At 27.4% G+C, this 7,548-nt stretch overlaps 1 long non-coding RNA gene across 1 annotated transcript; it reads right to left on the bottom strand.

The window, feature by feature from the left end:
* Positions 1 to 1,583: 1,583 nt before the first annotated feature.
* Positions 1,584 to 5,965, bottom strand: LOC136085984 (uncharacterized). The gene is made up of 3 exons (XR_010641301.1): positions 5,620 to 5,965; positions 2,049 to 2,095; positions 1,584 to 1,766 (listed from the first exon to the last, which is right to left on the bottom strand). It is a non-coding gene; the product is annotated as an uncharacterized LOC136085984 (long non-coding RNA).
* Positions 5,966 to 7,548: the final 1,583 nt, after the last annotated feature.

The following is a 7,548-nucleotide window of genomic DNA, read 5'->3' as shown; positions in this document are numbered from 1 at the left end:
AAAACATTGTTTATGAAAATTGGAAACCAATGCACCTGATAGAGATAAGCTGTTGTGATACCGAAGTAGTAGTTGTTAAATATCGTTATTTTATGTTAGCTTTTAGAAAATAATTCAGGTAGGTAAATAATGGTTCTAAAATATTTCTTGTAATATCATGTAATGAACAGAGCCAAAGACAAAAAAATATATTGAGATATAAACAAAATGTATACATGACAAAATGATTTGTCTTGGCCTTTAGTGAGTGATTAAAAACAGTGAGTTTCAATAATGAAAACAATAATGAATTATTAACAATAGACACAACGTAAAGGTAACTCAAATGTCTATCAACACAAAACATTACAATAAAAGAACATCACAACGACAACACACAACAGTAGGACATACCATAAGATAATATAACATGTATACCACATAACTTAAGTAACATAACATTCATTTACAACAGAATATAAGTAACAACATTACGCAAAATATTATTTAAAGATAATGAAGGGTAGATAACACCTAGACCTAAAGCAGTAACCCTGCTCGACACTAAACGCCGCAGAGTCACACCTCTGCTATAAGTACATCGCTTGGCTGGCAAGGTTGGCAAATTTTGCTCTATGCAGTTTCTAAGTCACACCACTTTAAAACATGGAAACAACGTAATGTAAGCATATATACCAACTATAAACACAATATATTTATTTAACTTTGTATAAACACCTTATATAATAATTATATACATATTAGATAAAATATATTTTACACTGTTATAAAAACACATTTAAAAAACAACTATATCACACATATTACCACATACACATATTTATTAAAAACTTATTAAACTTTGAAAATAATATAAACATATTTTCAAACTATAAACATATATAAGTTGAATTGCGCAAACAAAAATTTTAAAAATGCCATGAGAAAGTTTAGAAAGATTCATATATATATTCTTAAATAAAAGATACATAACTCGTAATAAAATATCGAATTATTTAATTTCCCAGTGAAAAAGCGCACATGGGATACGCGTGGATTTTTTCCACATGTAACCCATGTGGGGATTATTATTTTGTCCCATGTGGGTTTCATATGGTAAATCCCACATGGATTCCATATGGTAAATCCCATATGGGATACGCGTGGGTTTTTACCATATGTAACCCATATGGGGATTATTATTTTGTCCCATGTGGGTTTCATATGGTAAATCCCACATGGGTTTTATGTGGTAAATCCTACATGGGATATAGGTGGAAAATACGACATGTTATAGATCTTAAATGCCACATATTTTAATCCAAATGGTATAAAAGTAGTCAATACTAGACAAATGAAAGTCCGAATGCTTCTATGATAATTTTAAAAATTCTTTTAATTTAAAAATTACTTAAATAGTAATTTAAAATTAATCATCGAAGCTTTCAGAGAGGCTTAACTTAATCTGGTATTTGCTACTTTATCCCATTCGGTATTCAAAACGTGTAGCATTTTTGATCTTTTACATGTGATGTTTTCCACCTATAACCTATGTGGGATTTACCTTAAACTATTATGACGAAATTTTATAAAATTAAAAAACGTGTTGCAAAATGAATTTATTTAAAAATAAATGCTATTAATCAATACATCCAAAACGAATATTAAAAATATTATTTTTTCTTTTGCGATTTACACGCCGTTTTTTGTCAATTGAATTAATTAAATCGCTTCGGCTTGTATAATACCAAGGTTTTTAGTATCTTCTAACTTTCTTCAAACATTTTCTAAAAAAAAAAAATATAAATACAAATATATATAAATATATATATATATATATATATATATATATATATATATATATATATATATATATATATATATATATATATATATATAAGAGAGAGAGAGAGAGAGAGAGAGAGAGAGAGAGAGACAGAGAGAGAGAGAGAAAGAGAGCAATTTTAATAAGGAACCTTATTAGTCGAGCAATTTTAATTATTAGCCAGTTTGAAGTCATTAATGACTACAATATTTCACAAATAATTATTTCCTAATTTATTACTTACAATGACTAACGTTTATGCGTAATGAGCTTGAACCCATGAGGAGAATCCTGAAAAAAAGTGATCAATAAGGATAAGTAGTTAAACAAAAAAACAAAAGCAAAAATGTAAAAACCTACTTTTTCAATGATGTAGACTTCTATAATAACAGGCCTTGACATCGCGCAAAATGCCGTACACGGCATTTTAAAGGCATTTTAATTATTAAAAAAACTTATCGTTAATTTGACAATATTATTACCTTACAAAGTTAACGCCTTGAACCTTACATCAACATCAAGACGATAACAACGTTATCGTCTTGATGTTGGGCTATCTAATTTATAAACCACATCACATTTTAAATTTATATACCACATCACATTTTAAAGATATCTAATTTATAAACCACATCACATTTTAAAGATTTATTAAAAAAGCGCGAACACAAACTTTCGTCTAATGTTAAAAGATGAAAATGTAAACACAGATTAGGAATTGGCCTTCAGTTTAACAACTTTGTTGCGCGATGTCAAGGCCTGTTATTATAGAAGGCCGCGGTCACACAATATAATATTCGGAAACTAATAAACAAACATCTAAATTTCTATAAGTAAATTTATTCTTTGATCATTGCCTTCATATCCTATCTTATTTTCATATCATAATCTATTATGGAATTACTTATATAACATATCACAACAATATTATTAAATTTGTGATGTTCAAATATCATATGAACATTCTCTAACATGTTCATATGATATTTGAATATAGTTCTTGAGTATATTATCTGCAAACAATTGACTGATGCAAGTTCTAATGTTGTCAAAAACCAAGCATGCATGCATGGGACACTGCAGTGTCCCACAAAGAAATGCAGGTTTGAAAGTCAAATTTTCTTTATTTAAAAAAAAAAATAAAATAGGGGGGAGATAAGGAGGTTTCTGTAACTTTTTTTAGGCTCCAAAACTTTTAACTTTATATATAATAAGGTTCATAAAACTTAAGGAACTAACGAAGTACATTGAGGAACAAAAACAGGATATTTACAGAAACTTTTAAATTTTTAATCTGGAGTACCACAGTGTAATTGGGAATAAAGTCTCTGGGTCCAGTATTCAAAGTAATACAATCTAAAGTAATATATAAATTAAATAAAATGCTTTAAAATGCATGCAGTTATACATATAACTCCTGATAGTTAACTATATGTATAACTAGTTATACATAAAATTTATTATATAAACTTATTTTTTAAGGTTATGCTTGAACAAATTAGAACCAATTAATTCAAATTCAAGATTTAGTTCAAGTTCAAGTTATTTGTTCATTGTTTTTTCACTATTTTATATTTATTTGTTCAAATTTGTTAACTAGTACTAATTCTTACTACAGTAAGAATATTTATCATTGTTGAACGTGATTTTATTAGTAACTTAATTTTACTATCAACATATTTTGACAACACCCTTTACATTTTAAATGATGACAGCTTTACTTTTCTATTGATGTTAAATTTTTTATGTTTCAATAACTCAGATTGAATTTTAACTGAATTATTATAAGCTTTGTAAGGGTTTGTTGTATATCAAATGGTGTTGTAAATAAAGTAAAAATAATATATATATACATATATATATATATATATATATATATATATATATATATATATATATATATATATATATATATATATATATATATAGTATTTAGGCTATGGGATCATCCATAAATGATGCCAGTAGATAGAGGAGCAGCGTGAGTTTAACAATAATTGACAATAAGAAGGGGATGTTGAGACCAAAATAATGTCAATTAAAAAATTAAATTAAAAAAAAAAGTAAAATATTTTATTTAAAAAAAAGTAAAACTAGCTATGAGCAGGTTTTAGAGGTATTTACACCAACAATGTGATCTAAAAACTTCTTGCTTTTGTTGCTTAAAACTGTAGAGGATCATCGGAAAAACAATTTAAATTCAGAAATTAGCTTGCTTATCTGAAAGAACAATTTATGTTTTTTTTTTTTTACTTTTAGTACTGTTGAGAATAAATGTATAATTGAACCAGAAAAAAATTGATGGTATATGCATTTTTTATATTATATTAACAATTCAGATATACCATCATAATAAGATAACAAAAACTGATATCATTTTTAATGGGAGATAGCAAAAAATTGACTGAGTTTGATAAAGGGTGAAGTTGTTCAACAAACCGGGTCATCATCTGACATCATTATGCATAGATGACCCTACGATTTAAGTAAAATAAGTAATTAATTTGCCATATTTCTCTTTAGAAAGTGTAAGAAAAAAGCATTGTTATGCTGAGAACCTACCTATTGAGCAAGCTTTGACCACCTATTTTATAAATTTGAGAGACAGAAGTGGAAGTGCGAATCACAAAAGAACTAATAACAATCCTCTAAATTGATTTTAACTTTGTAGACTAGCATTAATATAGTATTTAGTAATAATACATGATTTTTATAATTTGTATTTATTTCCATTAATTATCAGTTGTCAGTCTCCATTTTATAAAATGAATTAAAAAACTATTTATTTATAGTATAATAATAATACATAAATACTAGTTTCCTAATGATATTATCATCACAATGTTAATGGTATTCGTTTTAAAGTGAAATTTTGTATCAATTTTATTGTTTTAATGTTATATTTATATATATATATATATATATATATATATTATTTTTACTTTATTTACAACACCATTTGATATACAACAAACCCCTACAAAGCTTACAATAATTCAGTTAAGATTCAATCTGAGTTATTGAAACGTAATAAATTTAACATCAATAACAACATAAAATCACGTTCAACAACGATAAACATTCTTACTGTAGTAAAATATAGTACTAACTGATAAATTTGAACAAATAAATATAAAATTAACAAAAACAATGAATAAATAAGAACATTAACTTGAACTTTAACTAAATCTTGAATTTGAATTAATTGGTACTAATTTGTTCAAGCATAACCTTAAAAAATAAGTTTTTATAACAAATTATATGTATAACTAGTTATACATATAGTTAACTATCGGGAGTTATATGTATAACTATATGCATTTTAAAGCATATTATTTTATTTAAACATTACTTAGATCATATTACTTTGAAAACTGGACCCAGAGGCTTTATTATCAATAACACTGTGGTACTCCAGATTAAAAATTGAAAAGTTTCTGTAAATATCCTGTTTTTGTTCCTCAATGTAGTTCGTAAGTCCCTTAAGTCTTAAGGACCTTATTACATCTAAAGTTAAAAGTTTTGGAGCATAAAAAAAGTTACAGAAACCCATCCTATTTTTTTCTTTTTTTAATAAAGAAAATTGGGAACTCTTTGACTTTCAAACCTGCATTTCTTTGTGGGACACTGCAGTGTCCCATGCATGCAAGATTGGTTTTTGACAACATTTCAACTTGCATCAGTTAATTGTTTGCAAATAATTAACTCAAGATCTATATTCAAATAACTATTATATTATCCTAATAATACGTCTATTTGCACAAATTTTAATCTTATTTCTATAAGGAAAGATAAACATTATTCGAGGTACTTACATACTTGCTTGCCATTCTCTTTATTAATATAAAATATTTTCACACAATATAAACGTAACGCAATGCAATGTCGATTTAAAAAAATTTTTTATAGTTTTTTTTTTAGTTTCCAGCTTTCAAATTAATTCCCATGCAAATCCCACAGGAAACCCACGTGGGATTTCCCATGTGTGTAAATACCATATGGTTCCCACATGTAACCCATGTGGGATTACCCACATGGGTTTAAGGTGACAAATTTCCATACGGATACCACATGGGAAAATCCGTCCCACGTAAATCCCATCAATCCCACACGGAACCCACGCGGAACCCATGTGGGACGCGGTTTTATTTTTCACTGGGTTAAATTAAATACTTATTGAATAAAGAACAAAAAAGCAAATGAAAGAACTGCAATCCACATAACATAATTTAACTTTTACAAACGATAAAATCTCAGTGTTGGCTCTAAATTTTCTAAAAAAGAAAAAAAATAGTTAATAGCACCACAGAAATGTCAATGAAATAATAATCACGTAATAAAATAAACAAGGTATGAAATAATTATTAGCATTAATAGCATTTAATGCAAATTAAACGGCGGACGCATATTTCAGGCACCCCCTTTTGTATGTCCGTATTAAAGTCTTACGCGAAACGAATATTGTTGAAAACATACCCAAAAGCAAACCCTAACCCCGATCTTTAGGGCTAGGGTCCGGGTTCGGCCCAGGGTTTTGGTTCGGGTATAGCTTTCTATAAAAATATATAATAATTTAAATATATCATCAATAGATAAGATAAAATCTTTAACTTTTAAAGAACTTTTTAATGCATTAGGTGTATCAAAATTAGGTATAACAGTTTTATTCCAAAGATATGGTGCTCGAAATGTAATGCAAAATTTGTTCAATTTTGTTCTGCAAATTGGTTCATATACAAAACTTTTATTTCTAAGTAAATATTTATTAAGTGGGTTTAGAGAATAAAGGTCTTTAAAGATGGGTAAAGTTAAACCGTTTTTCTGCATGTAAATAAAGCATAAAATTAAAAAAATTTGGGGTAAATTGCATTTTTTAGAAAGCGAATGGAAAAGTATCCATTTGGTTTTACTAATGTTAAGAGTTGAGTTGTTACATTTGAACCAAGTAGATATGTTTTTAAATTTATTATTCATTGTAGAAAAGAGTTCGGATATGTCATTATTAGTCAGGAATAAGTTGGTGTCGACGGCAACATAATACTCATTAAGTTTGAGGTTTTATATAGTCATTTATATAGATTAAGAACAAAAATGGCCCCAAGATAGTACCTTGAGGAATACCACAGGAAATATTTAGAAGATGGCTTTGGTTATAGTTATTAATTAAAAAAAATTGTTAGCTGTTGATAAGTAACTTCGTAGCCATTTTATATTTATATAGTTTATTTTGTAGAATTTTAGTTTTTCGAGCGGGACTTCATGGTCGACAGTATCGAAAGCCTTTGACAAATCAACAAAAACACCAAATGTAAATTGGAATCTTTAAAAGGAATGTAAGATTTCTCGTACAAATTGGATGATTGCATGTTCAGTGGAATTATTTTTTTGAAACTAAATTGATTATTATATAAAAAATTATTGGAAACAAGATGTTTGTAAACTCTGTTGTACATAATACGCTCTAAGATTTTTGAAAAGGTCGAAAGGATAGATATAGGGCGATAGTTACTGATATTTCAACAGTCCCGTTCTTTCAAAATCGGAATAACTTTTGCAATTTCTAGTCAATCAGGAAAAACTTCTTGCTGTACAGATGGTTTATAAACTTTAAAATGAATATCTTTGAGATAATCAAAACACTTGATAATTATGTCACCATTAATTCTATCAGCTCCAATAGCTTTTTTTTTTTAGTGATTTAAGGCAATTTCGAATTCGTCGAAAGATAATTCTGAGTATATTTC

The sequence above is a fragment of the Hydra vulgaris genome, chromosome 10 (assembly GCF_038396675.1).
Source record: "Hydra vulgaris chromosome 10, alternate assembly HydraT2T_AEP".
Classification (NCBI taxonomy): Eukaryota; Metazoa; Cnidaria; class Hydrozoa; order Anthoathecata; family Hydridae; genus Hydra; species Hydra vulgaris.
This window is presented reverse-complemented; position numbering and strand designations above follow the sequence as displayed.